This window comes from Acomys minous (assembly GCF_964271855.1).
Source record: "Acomys minous genome assembly, chromosome: 5".
Classification (NCBI taxonomy): Eukaryota; Metazoa; Chordata; class Mammalia; order Rodentia; family Muridae; genus Acomys; species Acomys minous.
Genome location: NC_140494.1, coordinates 25,347,405 through 25,362,822, shown reverse-complemented (window position 1 = coordinate 25,362,822; position 15,418 = coordinate 25,347,405). Strand labels below are relative to the sequence as shown.

Here is a 15,418-nt window from a genome sequence, read left to right as displayed (position 1 = left end):
TTTGACAGAATCTCTCTATGACTGGCCTTGAACTTACTATGTTATTGAGGGTGGCCTCAAACTTACAGAGCTCCCCTCCCTGTGCTTGTCTTGAGGGCTAGGGCTTAAGGCATGGCCCACCAGATATACCTATATACTGTTTAAATGAAGTTCTTTGACTTAGTTTTCTTTTAACTTTAAAATTTCTTAGTAAGGTTTTTGGCTGAGACTTTGAAATCAATTTGCTCATCTCATAAAAGGAGTCAGTCACACCACAGATAAGGCGGGGGTGTCCCTTCATCTGTTATGAGTGGCGTTTGCTTTGCCTCAGCTGCGGAATGTGGCTTTGTGGGGATGGAGTCAAGCAGTTAGTGAGCACGCGTATATGCAGGCGATGCTGACACAGCTGTGAGAGAACGAAGGTTCCGGAGGAACGGCTTTCTCCCGATCTGGGTGAGCACTGGGGAAAACAGCTGGCCTCAGTGCCCGGAAATGAGCAAAAAACAGTTCTGTAAAAACCAACAGATCTGGTCATTTGCACCATTTCACTAAATACCCAGACACTTTTCTGTGTGTGCAGGCATTTGGGGTTCCCCTGTTGTGTACACAGGCTGTCCCCCTGGAATGAAACTTGGACAGAACAAATCCTTAAGGCTCTGGCTCCATATGTGCTCAGCATGTGACCTCTGACCTATCATATCTGTTCACTGGTGTCCTGGGTCCACTGTGTCACACTTTCATGCTGCTAAAGGGTTACAGGACAGATTCGGTTACAGACGGTTTTAAAATAAAGGAACGGGGTTGGGGGGGGGGAGTGGGGGAGGAACATAATCATTGTGTTAGGAGCCAGGGAAGTGACTTCTTGTTGGGAAGACCCCATCTTTCCTGTGAAAAAGGACAGTGTTAGAGAACACGGAAGCAAGAATGTTTACGCGAGGTACTGGTTATTTTTCTCAGCGCTGTGGCAAAGTGGCTGACAGAAGAAGCTTCAGAGAGGAAAGGCTTGTTTCTCCTCACGGTTTCAGCCCACCGTGGTGGAGCAGGTCTGTTTTCCCACTGTTGTGAGAGTGTGAGGCGGCACCTGCCCACCTGGTGCAGCCCTGGAGACAAGCCACAAGACGGGAAGTAGAGGCCGACAGAGCACGCGGAATCCAGCCCGCCCTCACCTACTTCCACCAGCCAGGCCCCACCTCACGGAGGTGAAAATGTTATGAATATTTTTGCACAACATAAAAATTAAAAATAAGAGCCCACAAGAGATGACCCCGCCCCCCCCCCCGCCCCCAGCACCTGGTGGAAGACACGAAGTGGCCCCAGGTGCCACTAAGCGGTGGGAGGTGGAAGAGAGAGAGACACACACACAGCGGTTTGTTCACAATGAAGGGAGGTGGAACTGGAGACTCAAGGGGTAGTGAGGCAGCGAGGCGATGGCCAGCTGAGGTGAAGTCCTGGTTTCTGCGGCCAATGAGGGCCAGCTGTGCAGTGGGAGAAATTGGCCCCTACCCTGTCTCTTGCTGCCTGGGCAGGTGGGAGAGCTGGCCCTGGTGGCACGCCGAGGCCATCGTGGTGGGAAAGCGGTCAGGCTGACCAACTTAGCTACCATGCAGGCCCAGATCCAGAGCTTTGAGTTTGCTCACCCAAACATCTACTCCATCTGTGGACTGCTGTAACGCATGAAGGGGGGATCTCCACGACACAGGGAGAGAGCAGGATATCCTGGAGGAGTCCCGGCGAGGATCCAGGATTGAAAGTGTAACAGAGAGCCGGGTGTGGTGGTGCACGCCTTCAATCCCAGCACTCGCAAGTCAGAGGCAGAGGCAGGTGGATCTCTGTGAGTTCGAGTCCAGCCTGGTCTACAAAGCAAGTCCAGGACAGCTAAGGCTACACAGAGAGACCTTGTCTCAAAAAACAAACAAACAAACAAACAAAAGTATAACAGGAGCCAGAGGTATCAAGCCAGACCAGTGACTCATTGCAATGAACATTCGCAAGAAAAACTGGGCAAAACGGTACACTGTGCGACACACAGCAGCTTCCACAGTGAGAGTTTATTTGCTTGTTTTCCTTGGGGGGAGAGGTTGCAAGGGCAGAGGATGGATGTGGAGGGATGAGGAGATGAGCGGGATTGGGACTCAAGATATGAAATTCACAAATAATCAATAAAAATTTTTTTTCTTAAAAAAAAAAAAAGACTCTTTCCAGGTGATTCTGGACTGTATCCAGTTGACAGCACAAACTAAGCACCACCTCAATACAAGATGACGAATGGAAAGGTAAAAGCTATTTTAACATCTCCCCCAAAATTAAAATAAAACCCAAAAGAAAAGCCAGGCATGGTGGCGCACACCTTTAATCCCAGCACTCAGGGAGGCAGAGGCAAGAGGATCACTGCGAGTTCGAGGCCAGCCTGGTCTACAAAGTGAGTCCAGGACTGCCAAGGCTACACAGAGAAACCTTGTCTCGAAAAAACCAACCCCCCCAACCCCCCCAACCCCCCCCCCAAAGGTAGAAGAACATTCAGAGGCCTTTCTAAAACACTGGTCCTTGTGACCGGCAGGCCAACCTGTCACTTGGTCCACCTCCTGGCCACAGGTGTGGTGTTGGTATCCCTCAGGCCAGAGCCTTGTTACCTGCACACAGGTTAACAGATTCAAATTTGGAGGACATTTTCGTTTATAGTAAACGAGATCCCTGGCTCTGCTGTTGCTGAGTTTAAAACTCTTCTCCAAGAGGGAAGAAGCGGGCTGGCAGGGAGGGAGATACTCACAGCTGGGGCCTGAATTTGCAATTTTGTCTCAAGAGGCCGGAAGACACCTGGGCCTAGCAGACTTTCTATTGCATTTTGTGCGGCTTTCAGAAATAGGCAAATTCTTAGCCGACTGTAAGGGTGGGGTGCGTGGGCTTGCCCTTCTCCCAGCCGATCCAGGCCCAAGCAATCGCAAGAGACGCTACTCGTTTTCACCAGTAGAGAGAGGGACGGACACACAGATTTATGTTCTATCTTTATTAGACTAAGCGGCCATTTTGAAAGCTTAGGAGGTAGCCAAAGTGATTTCCAAGAAGTGGGTGCGACCCTGAGCACAGCGGAGTGTTAGAGGTACAAGCCCCATCCTTGGCCGACGTTCACCTGTAATCCAAGCAGAAGGTAAACCGAGGCAGGAGGAGCAGGAGGTTGAAGGACGCCCTCCACTATGTAGTCACTTGGGAGGTCTGGACTCCATGAAATTTTGTTTCCAAAAGCAAATCAAAATCAACTGCTGCAAACTTTACCTTCACCTACATCCTGGCCTACTGGCCACGGAAGCTGCATTTTCACATACCCCAATGTGACAGCTTAAGGCTCCCCAGCTGGATAGACTGAGAGGTGAGTGGATCCTAAGAGCGACAACTTCCTCAATGGACTCATTCATTGACAAGTTCTTGCTGAACTGGCCATTGAGAGCTGGGCCATTGAGAGGCGGCTTTAGCTGGAGAAACCAGGCACTGGGGACACGCCTTGGAGGGTGGACCTTGCCGTCATTCCCTCCTGCCCTGTTCTCTGTTTCTTGGCCACCATGAAGTAAGCAGTCTCGGTCCCACACTCCCACTACCACAGTGTCCTCCCTTATTTTCTTAGACCCAAAGCAATGGGTCCTGCCTGCTTCAGTGTCGCGAAGCTGACGCGTCAGGGGTGGTCGGTAGAGTTTGAGAAGAGTCCCAGAAACCCTTCAGATGAGATTCTCGTCTTCTTATTAGGACTGTGTATTTCCGGATCCTGTCCAGCATCTGCAAAAATTGACCTGGGTGGTTGGTGTGCTTTGTAGTTCTGAGGGTTTGAACCCACGCAAGCGCTTTGCCCCTTCGCCATATCCTCAGCGCTGCTCTCTCCGTACCAACACCAGACTCTCTGAGGCAGGAAGTCGTCACGGTGATGTTGAACTCACTTTAGATGCCAGGGAGACCTTCAGCTTGGGACCCTACTCTCTCAACCTCCCAAGTAGCTGGGATTCGAGGCATGTGCCACTAGGCTTGGCTCCCCACCATGATTTTAAGATGCCAGCTCTCCCAGTGCCTCACACTGGGGCCTATAGGGCTAAGAGCAGTCAAGCGTTGTTCTAGTGGGGACCCAGGCCCTGCGGCTCCCCACATGCAGGCAGAATGGGTCTTCAAGGACGTGTCTGGCATATTCTCACTTCGTCTCTCAATCTCACTTCCTCTTCCCTCCCCAGACACAGTGGAGTTTGAAACAAGAAAGTAACTCAGGGGAAGACAGCCTGTGCCGAGAAAATCTTCTAAAAGAATCAACTCCAGGCCGACTGGAAGCTCAGACCTACCTGCCCTGGCCTTTTCTAGAGTGGGAAGGGACTTACAGTATAGTGGGGTCCAGGGGTAGCTATGAAGACTCCTCCCACTTTTTTGCAATGGTGGGAATGATGTGTCTGCTTCATCTTCCCAGAGTCACCTTTGAATAACAGCAAGTGTGTGACCTCAGAGAAGGAGACAGGGTCCTTGGAAGAATGGTCCTGCATGGGATCACAGTCCTGGGACTCCGGGAGTGAAGAGGGAGAGAAAGGAGCCTCCATGAAACACAGTCTCTTCCTAGGGCCTGAAGACAGACTCCTGTAAGCTTCGGAAGATAAGGGCACACAATGGGCACCTTACCTCGCTGCCCCAGGCGCCTAACTACCTGGCAAAGGTGAGCAGAAGTTAACAGCATGCAGGCACTACACAGTCTGTCCTACCCACTTACTCTGCGGGCCCAGAAAAGTGTTAAGCGGCTGGTATTGTGATCTTGTGATCTATTAGCAGAAACATCAAGATGGCCGGAAAGACACCAGAGGAAGACCGGAAGTCCCTCCTCACCTGGCCTGACTGTAACGTACAAGCTTGGGAGGCCATGCAAATGTCTGGTGAAAGGCCAGGAGACTGGCCCTCCACAAACCTCTCCTGGCTCTGCAGCCCACCTCCCCCATCAGGAGTGCTTTCTCCTTAGCTCGCTGCCTCTGTTTCTATTCTAATCGCTAGTCCAATTCATTGTCCTCAGACACAGCAGCGTGGACTTGGGTGTCGACTGAATTCACATCTACCCCTCTGCCAGACCGCATGACTGGAATCCCGCTCCCTCGGGCAGAACCACACAGCTGAACCACAACAGGTTGAGCATGGCCAAGGACACCCACGCGAAGGCGGATCGATTTTGCTGCTAACGTGCTTTTTTTGGACTCTGTCTGCTCTATCCAGTGGTCACACACTGCATTCAGTAGTCCTGTGCCCTTGTCTCCTGTGATATGGGTGGATCCTATATACGTCAGTTAGCGGAGGCTGCTGTGGCCGCAACAACCCCTGGAGTTTCTTAACACTCCTTTGAGTTTGTGCGGCTCCTGGTCCTCACAAGATTCATCTACTCCCTGAGTTTATTCAGTAGGGTGAGGTGACATCAGAGAGCATGCGTATGACCCACGCCAGGTGATTTGATAAATCACACTAGGGCCCGTCTGTACAAAGCCAGGAACTGACATCTCCTTTCTTTCTTTTTTTTCTTTTTTCTTTCTTTCCTTTTTTTTTTTTTTTAACAAAGCCGAGTCTTGTCGTGTATCGCAGGCTGACTACAAACTTCTATGTAGCTCAGGCTGTCATCCGACTCCTGACCCTTCTGCCCGTTTCCCAAGTGCTAGGCTTCCAGGTATGTGTGGCTATTTCCAAGTTTCAGCCCTTAAAAAAACAAACAAAACAAAACAAGATAAAAACAACCCCCCCCCACACACACACACACGTTTCAAAGCATCGTGTTTACAAGATAACGTTCCTGGAGTTGGTCTGTGTCTACTCTGGGCAGGCCCCGCCCACTTCATAACTCAAGGACTCAAGCCTGCTTGTGCTTGGCTTTCCACTCTCTCCGCAGCCCCGGTTTCACTCTATACCGAAGATTGCCACCAGGGGGCACCCGTGGCTACCCACCACTGACAGCTCGCTGGAGAGGCCCAGTGGGCCAGCAACTGGCTGATGGCTCGCAGCGTCTTACCCACCAGACTCCCGCCAGTGGCTTCAGAGATCTGGCTCTCAGTGCCTCTGATTGGAATGGATTCCAGGAATCCTGGCTTTGAGTTATCTCTGTGTTGCTAGTAACTAAAGAGTCATGCTTGCCTCTGATGTGGGGTGTGCAAGGACAAAACCAGACATCTGCCTGAGGGCTCACACAGGCCCAGGTAGAACACATCAATTTAAAAAGATTTGTCTTACTTTATCTTGTTTTCCTAGATTTATTTATTTTACTCTGTGCATATGGCTGTTCTACCTGAATGCATGTATGTGCTCCATGTGAGCGCCTGTCAGAGCCCCTGAATCCGGAGTTGTGATTTCTGGGAGCTGAACCTGAGTGTTCTGCAAGATAAACACGGGCTTTTAACTGATGAGCCATCTCTCCAGCACTATTGTGCTTATTTTAAAGTGTGTGTGTGTGTGTGTGTGTGTGTGTGTGTGTGTGTGTGTGTGTAGTGCCAAAGGAGGCTAGGGTTTAGGGTCTCTTGAGCTGAACTTGAAGGAAGATATGAACTGCCCAGCGTGGATGGTGAGAGCTTATCCTAGCTCTCTGGCAAGAGCAGCACATGCAAGGGCAAGTCTCCAGTCTCTCTCTCTCTCTCTCTCTCTCTCTCTCTCTCTCTCTCTCTCTCTCTCTTGTTTTGTTTGTTTGTTTGTTTGTTTGTTTTGGACAGGGTTTCTCTGTGTAGCCTTGACTGTCCTGGAACTCTCTTTGTAGACCACCTGGCTGGCCTTGAACTCACAGAGATCTGCCTGCCTCTGCCTCCCAAGTGCTGGGCACCACCATGCCTGGTGCAATCTCTTATTTTATTTTAAGTTATGCACCTGTGTGTTTGTCTGTGTCTGAATGGGTATGTGCACAGGAGTGCAGGCACCCAAAGAGGCAGAGGCATCAGATCTCCTGAAGTTATGGGTGATTGTGAGCTGCCCAACATGGGTCCTGGGACCAGAACTCAGGTCTTCTGCAAGAACAGTGCGCCCTCTTAGCTCTGAACCACTGTGCCGTCTCTCCAGGCACGCACAGGTAGAAAGGACAGGCATGAGGTGCAGCAGCTAAGCCGAGGTCTGAACACAGAACTGCAAGCTCAATGCACGTTCTACAGGTCTTTACTTCCCTTCCCCTGTGTCTTGGTCCAAAAGAAGCCAGGGACAGAAATAACCTTGTCCGTACCTGAGTCTCAACCCCCCCCACCCCCCGCAGAGCCATCAAAGGTGCCTATAAAAGAAGAAACCCACTCAGCGGTTAGTTTAGTGTACAATGGCAGGGAGGGCCCAGCTTCAAGTCTGTGTGGTGTGCTGGTAAATGTTTAATGACCAGTCCTTCAAGCAACAAGGTGCCTTTCCTGTCTCTGACTGTGTGCAAATCCCTCATCATGGCTGAGTCAGGCTATCAGTGTGATTTCACTTAGTGCTAACCTGGGGCCAGCTGGCAGAAGCCTATGTGCAGTAGGAGCTAAAAAACAATGGGTGTGTCTTTAAGAGCCCTGACATACTAAAGACAGTAATATCAATAGCAAGGGATGGCATGTGGTTGCTTATGGCCACTACTTTTTTTGTTTTGTTTTTCTTTTTTTACATTTTATTAATGTATTCATATTACATCTCAATGGTTATTCCATCCCTTGTATCCTCCCATTCTTCCCTCTCTCCCATTTTCCTCTTACTCCCCTCCCCTATGACTGTGACTGAGGGGGACTTCCTCCCTCTGTATACGCTCATAGGGTATCAAGTCTCTTTTTGGTAGCTTGTTTTGTTTTTCAAGACAGGGTTTCTCTGTGTAGCCTTGACTGTCCTGGACTCGCTTTGTAGACCAGGCTGGCCTCAAACTCACAGAGATCCGCCTGCCTCTGCCTCCTGAGTGCTGGGATTAAAGGCGTGTGCCACCATGCCCCGCTGCATCTTAACTATTTTTAATAGTGTTAAGTTTACTGCACTGTTGCAGGACCACTGGCTAGACCTCATAAGACTGAAACCTCTTTGTCCATCCATGGCTCTCGTTTCTCCCTCCATCACCCTGATGTCCATTTTGCTTTCTGTGAGATGGCTACTTTAGATAGTATGCGGCTATTCCGTTTCACTCAGTATGACATCTTCAAGGTTGCTCCGGGACCCAGGGACTGCCTTCAGTTTCAGGGCTGAGTAATATTCCTGGGTGTGTCTGTAAACACTACTCTTGCTTTATGGATGAACACCTGCCTGCTCACACCCCTTAGCCATTATGAATAATGTTGCTATAAACAGGTGTGTATAAATATCTTTGAACTTCTGCCTCCGGTTCCTTTAGGCAGTGGAATGGATGGTGTTCTATTATGGGATGGTGGATTGCTTTTCTATTGTGTTGGGGGACAAAATATTGGCACCTATGTTTCTAGGCTATTTGGCATTCCATAAAGATTGTGTTCCACCGTCACAGAACTGTCCTGCGTGGTCTGGGCCCTCTTGGGAACAGCCCTGAGGGCTCTGATGCTTCCCACTATGGGGGCAGCTGCAGGAGAATGACTGACTGCATCAATATTTAGGAGTACTTGCCAAGTCTATTTCATTTTCTTAAGAAAAAGACTTATTATTCTTTTAATGCAATAACTCCATGTGTCCTAGCTGTGTGCTATAGTTTTTTTTTTTTTTGACATTTACACAGGTGAGTATTTCCTATGGTTTCATGATTCCCAAAGGGCTTTATTGGTTCCTTAGAGTCTCTGTGGTTCATCCGCGTGAGTATGTGGGTACACGGGCCAGGACCTGCAGAGGCCAGAGAAGGGCAATGTGGTTCATCCACGTGAGTATGGGGGTGCATGGGCCAGGACCTGCAGAGGCCAACAACCTCTTGAGATTGGCCTACCTCTCCCCTCCAGTGCTGGGGTTGCACAGAGCCAGGCTCAGCCTTTTGCTGGGAATCCAAACTCAGGTCCTTAATCTGACAGAGCAAGCCTTCTTACCAAGTCACTTCCCGCTGTGAGGTTTTCCTAATACAGGAAAGAAGTGGCATTAGCCTATAAGAGTCTGACCCAGTGTCTAGGTAAGGCCCTCAGCCTGGGCGAGCTGCTCTCCTGGTACTCAAAGGGATTGTAAAACGTCCTCACTCTAAGAGGAATAAAAAACAGTAACTATGGAAACAGAGTATTGGGAATGCTTTTGCTTGCTGCTGCAGTTTATCAGCACGCTGTTGAGGAGGTTGTTTAATACGTAGCTGTCCCACATCCGGAAGAAGTAGTGGCCTTCCTTTGTCATGGTGGGATGTTACCGTCAGCCCTGCTTTGAGGCACCCACATGTCATGGAGCACCTGGGCCACCTATGAAAGCACCCCTTGATCATCAGCCCTTCCCAAGCCTTCCCAAGAACTTCCGGCAATTTCTACTTCTGGCTTTCAGAACGAAGTCACTTTTCTTGCCTCGGCACCTGATCTCTCCATTTGGGCTCATTTATTGTGCGGCAATAAATCCAGCTAGGACTGGATTCCCACGACACTCGTCTGAGTTCTGTCATTAGCATAAGACAAGAGCAAACAGATGCAAGAGAATACGGTTTGATTTTATTTTAAGCCAAGTGCCCGCACACCAGCAATGTGTTGAGATGTTTAGGAGCATGGTGCCAATAGGGGGCGCTCCTTCCAGAAGGAATAGCTCAACATTCTCACTGAAGCCCTGAGGAGCAGCACTGGAGAGCAGTTAGCTCAAAATTCATTCCCTGCAGGGGGGCACAGATGCCAGAAAACCCCTGGGCAAAGTCAGGACTACAGGCCTTAGCTTACTAGTGTGTGGTTCAACAGTTCTGGAAGGAAGGAGAAGATGCGGAGGTCACCCTCAACGTGAATGGTTGCAGCCAGGCTACAAAATGCAACTGGAGATTAGGCTGTCCACACTTGAACGCTTCCGCTTGGTGACTTGCCCGTGTGCAGACACCTCAGTGTGTGGGTGGCCCTTCTTCGAAAGGCAGAGGGGCAGCCTGGCGCAGACTTTAAAAACCTTGCTTGCTTTAAAATTTTTAAAAATTTATTCATATTACATCTCAATTGATATCCCGTCCCTTGTATCCTCCCGTTCCTCCCTCCCTCCTGCTTTCCCCCTACTCCCCTCCCCTATGACTGTGACTCAGGGGGACCTCCTCCCCCTGTATATGCTCATAGGGTATCAAGTCTCTTCTTGGTAGCCTGCTATCCTTCCTCTGAGTGCCACCAGGCCTCCCCATCCAGGGGATGTGGTCAAATATGGGGCACCAGAGTTTGTGTGAAAGTCAGACCCCACTCTCCACTCAACTGTGGAGAATGTCTCTGTTTCTAATGGCTTCTGTGCCGGTTTCTGCTTCCAGCCTTCTGCCCTCAGACTTCTTGAGCTCTTGTCCTGATTTTCATGATGGACCATAGCCTGTGAGATGAATTAAACCCTTCCGCCCCAAGTTGCTTTTGTCACGGTGTTTGTGGCAGCAGAAAGTAAACTAGAACAGTCCTTGTGATGAGTCCATCTGTGAGTCCAGCTTTGTGTCAATTGGACACAGCGAGTCATTTGATTTTTTTTTTCAAGTCAGGGTTTCTCTGTGTAAAGCCTTGGCTGTCCTAGACTCGCTTTGTAGACCAGGCTGGCCTCAAATTCACATTGATCCGCCTGCCTCTGCCTCCTGAATGCTGGGATTAAAGGCGTGCACCACCATGCCTGGCCCAGCTGGAGTCATTTGAGAAGAGGGAACCTTAATTAGGAAAATGCCTGCAAAACTGGGCATGGTGGCGCTCGCCTTTAATCCCAGCCCTTGGGAGACAGAGGCAGGAGGATCGCTGTGAGTTTGAGGCCAGCCTGGTCTACAACATGAGTCCAGGACAGTTAAGGCTACACAGAGAAACCCTGCCTTGAAAAACAAACACTAGCCGCTGGGCGTGGTGGCGCACGCCCTTAATCCCAGCACTCGGGAGGCAGAGGCAGGCGGATCGCTGTGAGTTCGAGGCCAGCCTGGTCTACAAAGAGAGTCTAGGACAGTCAAGGCTACACAGAGAAACCCTGTCTCGAAAAACCAAAAAAAAAAAAAAAAAAAAAAAAAAAAAAAGAAAAACAAACACTAGGCTAGACTGTGTCTCAAAAGACTCTAGCAATAGACACTTTACCCAGCATCCACTCCCTTACCTTTTGTCCTTCCAAGTGTGAGGACACAGCATCTTCAGCCTGGCTCTAGCTTACTCTTCTTAAAGGCCCCACTTTTCAACACATTAAAGCCAATAGTGATGGGTTTTCCTTTTCATATGATCTGAGGATTTTGCCTTTCTAATTGGGTCCTTTTATTTTAAAAATTCTTCTTTTTAACTGTGTGTGTGTTTGTGGTGGGGGTGGGTATGGGCTATGTGAGGTGAGGGCAGGTGCTGCTGAAAGGCAGAAGAGGATGCCAGGTCCCTGGAGCTGAGAGGAGGTGGTTGTGAGCCACTTGACATGGGAACTGAACCAGGGTTCTAAGAGCAGCAAACCATCTTAACTGCTGAACCATCTCTCTAGCCCAGTGGGATCATTAACATTATTAACGTACAATTTTTTTTTTGTTTTTTGTTTTTTGTTTTGTTTTTTGTTTTTTTTTTTTTGAGACAGGGTTTTTCTGTGTAGTTAATGTACAATTTTATTGGTGGAAAAAACACCAATGAAGTAGAATAGACTTAGACTTACTTTTACCTGTTTTACATACTGGAGCTCTAGATATGAATTCTTTCAATAAAAGTTTTACAATGTTGAGCCTGTGTGCTGGCTCAGCAAAGGTGCCTGCTGCCAAGGTTGATGGCCCAAGTCCCATCACCTACCTTGTAGAGTTGTCTTGACTTCCACACTCATGATGTGGCTTACACTCACATACATACAAATGCAAATTTAGAACTAAAAACAGTTTCACCATTTGAAAGTGACAGAAAAGGACAAACAGCATATTCACCCAACAAACATTTATTAGCAAAGTGTTGAGCATCGTGGTATGGTTTCTGTGTGTGCCATTCACGGAGAAGTACAGGGGCTAGCGGCCGATCAGTGTAGGCAGAATCATGCCCAGTATCCTGGCTTCTGAGAATCTTGAGAAATGAACGTCCCTGGGGACACTTTCCAAGTGCCGAGCTAACAGCACTTGATGAGGCTAGGGTTGAGAGGCCGGGATGGGGGTGAGTGGGCAGAGGATGCTTGAGGCCATGGAAGGCAATGGAAAGATTGAGAATGCCAGCTAGCTAGCAGCAGCTGCCAAAGACACAAAGCAGTCTGTCCTGAGCCACTTTGAACGGGCGTGAGACGGCAGTCATCTTGATTTCAACTCAGTGAAGTAGAGCAGAGAATATATTTTCACCAGGTATGCCCAACCTTTGGCATCCTGATATAATGTTGCCATTCACAAAGCTCATATACATGGTGCAATCAAACTACCAACAAATGAACAAACAAAAACTAAAAACTAACAAACACACAAACAACCCAAGCTGGGCACAGTGGTGCATGCCTGTAATCCCAGCACTTAGGGAGGCAGAGGCAGGAGGATCGCTGTGAGTTTGAGGCCAGCTTAGTCTACAAAGCCAGTTCAGGACAGCCAAGGCTACACAGGGAAACCCTCTCAAAAAACAAAACAAAACAAAAACAAATAAATGACCCCCCCCAAACAGACAAAAAATTTTAAGCAATTTTTGTGTTGTGTTGTATTCAGTTATCCTTGGCTGTGGTGGGCTGGACAATCCTGGGAGCTATCAAACTTGTGGTAATGTTACTGTGACTGGAAACTAGTAATATATGTGGTAATAAATAAATAAATAAATAAATAAATCTGTCATCGTGGAAGATGGTCCAGTCAGTAAAGTGCCTGCCATGCAAGCCTGAAGATCTGAGTTCGAATCCCTGGCACCCACATAGAATCTGGGTGTGGTGACGTAAGACTGATACCGTAATGCCAGAGGGGCAGAGCAGGCTCCCGAAGTTCACTGACTAGCGTGAACGTGAGCTTTTGGTTCAATGAGAGACCCCATCTGCCAGTTGTTTTCTGATCTCCACACACATGCTATGGTACACACATACTCAAATGTAATTAATAATAGTAAAATAATGATACTACTACTAGAGAGAGGACATTAAACTCTGGCTTCCACATGCATGTGCACCCACCCCCCACACAAAAGCATACATTACTACCTACTCGCCCACATACACACATCCATACATGTATTCCCCCACCACATGTACATCCACACACAAAAAAGCAAGCACACCTTCTGTAACAGTAAAGTTCTGTAACACTAACGCTATTCTTACAGAATTACAAATGTAGACCAGTCTTCACTTTTTAGCTTTTGTGCGTATTCAGAATATTCTTTAATCATCAAAGTATCACCCGTTCTGTTCTGTCTGGTGGTCAGAATTTCAGGGGCTGGTGCTTCATTTACTTGAACAGTTTTAAGTAAATGATTATGTTCTATGACCCTGACTTCAGGTTGGTAACTTTAATATGATGGCATGTTGTCAGCCTTACCTCGTCTGTCCCTCAGTGCAGCGCCCATCAGGATCGAGGCAGCATGGAGACTGGGCTGGCTGTGCCTCTTTGTCCCCAGCATCTGCTCTAGCACCTGTCACAGATAATTCACACTTGCTGGACTGATGGGCTGTTTGTCTATTCTTGTGATGCTATATAACTTTTTTTTTTTAAATCTAAGTAAAAAATTCAGTGTCTGGGGAGGGGTTTGCTCATGAACTGGAACAAAGCTTCAAGTAATAGTGACCTCTAAGGTTACCTTGGTAACCATGATAAGGATGGTTACCAAGGAAATTGTGTGCATCTGTCTGACCACAAAATGGTAGACACACAGTGGCACCGTCCCTAGGCATTCTTGTTTAAGCTGCTGTTCCGTATCACATGATTTATTTATTTATTTATTTATTTATTTATTTATTTATTGTGTATATAGTGCTCTGCCTGCGTGTAACACCTGCAGGCCAGAAAGGAGCCACAAGATCTCATTGTAGATGGTTGTGAGCCATCTTGTGGTTGCTGGGAATTGAACTCAGGACCTTTGGAAGAGCAGCCAGTGCTCTTAACCTCTGAGCCATCTCTCCAGCCCCACATCTTCTATTTCTTGTTACCGCAACATGGTAGCAAAAGTGACAGAAACATAGTTTAGGGGCTCCCCAAACTACAGCTTTGAAGTTATCTCCTTTTTAAAATATGTGCATTTGTTTGTTTCCTGAATCTCTGTTGTGATGTTAACAGGAAAGATAACTGCACGGATCACAAGCAGACGCACTTCAACCTTTCCAGCCAGGGCTCACATCCTTGGTCCCCAGAGCAGTTACGAATTTGCCTGTGGACATAGCAGGCAAACGTCTGAGGACCATGGCCTCATCCTATCTGCAGTGTGCACTTCAGAAATGCTCTTCTGACCTGTTATTCTACAGCAGTTATGCCCACCGTTTAGGTTTTCAGTCACACTGACGTGGAATGCTCTCTCCCTACAAAGCGGGTGGGAATCGGTTCCTCACAGTTGTCTACTCCTTTGAGGCAGGGCATTCTCTAACCAAGACTCAACCCCACTTTGCCACCATGGCGCCACTATACTCTCCTATCCCTTGCTTTGTAAGCTTATGTCTCCAACTTCAACCACAAAGATTCTTAATGTTTGATTTGCAGCTCAACCCCTCCCCACTCCCCACTCACACACGTGTCTATGCCATGCTTTCCTCCTGCCTTGTATGTTGTCTCTCAAACCATGCCAATTCCCCCCGGCCCACTTCCACCCACAGGGCTTTCAGCCACAGTCAACTGCTCAGGTAAAACACCTTGAACTAAGTTGTGTCTGTATGCCCACGTGGGGGCCGAGGGCTCCCTTGGGTAGTGCTCTTCACAAGGGGCTCACCTTGCTTTTTCAGTCTCTCACTGCTTGCAGTTTCCAGGGCAAGCTGTTCTAGCTGACCAGTGAGCCCAGCAGCTGTACCACTCCCTCTCCCTACCTCCCTTAAGCTCTGGGAGGGATGACAGGTGTGTCACCCACCACCTAGCTTTTACAGGAGTGCTAGGAGTCAACTCTCACTGCCCCTTTGAAGTCATTCTTAACTCTTTCTTCTCACGTGACTTACTGAACAGACTCATTAAATTTTTTTTTTTTTTTTTAAAACAGGGTCTATCTACATAGCCCTGGCTATCCTAGAACTCACTGTAGACCCGGCCGTCCTCTAATTCAAGCGATCCACCTGCCTCTGTAAGATTAAAGGCATGTGCCACCATGCCCAGCTAGTAAGCAACTTTTAACAGGTCCCTCTAAAACAGAAGCAGACCCAACCACTTCCCATTACCCCCTGGATCACTGGGCATCACCTGAGTGGGACTCAGTCTTCTGCTCCTTGCTCTGTCACCACCGTGCCCTGCGGTGGCACACACTGCTGCTGTTTTCCGGACAGATGTCTTCTCTGGCCCAGTCTGACACCGTGAGCACCCTTG

General features: G+C 48.5%; 1 long non-coding RNA gene across 1 annotated transcript; it reads left to right on the top strand.

Annotated features, from left to right (window-relative positions):
* The first annotated feature begins 1,768 nt into the window (after window positions 1-1,768).
* LOC311597718 lies at window positions 1,769-5,696 on the top strand. The gene is made up of 4 exons (XR_014779328.1): window positions 1,769-2,019; window positions 2,171-2,252; window positions 4,415-4,654; window positions 4,768-5,696. It is a non-coding gene; the product is annotated as an uncharacterized lncRNA (long non-coding RNA).
* The last annotated feature ends 9,722 nt before the right edge of the window (window positions 5,697-15,418 follow it).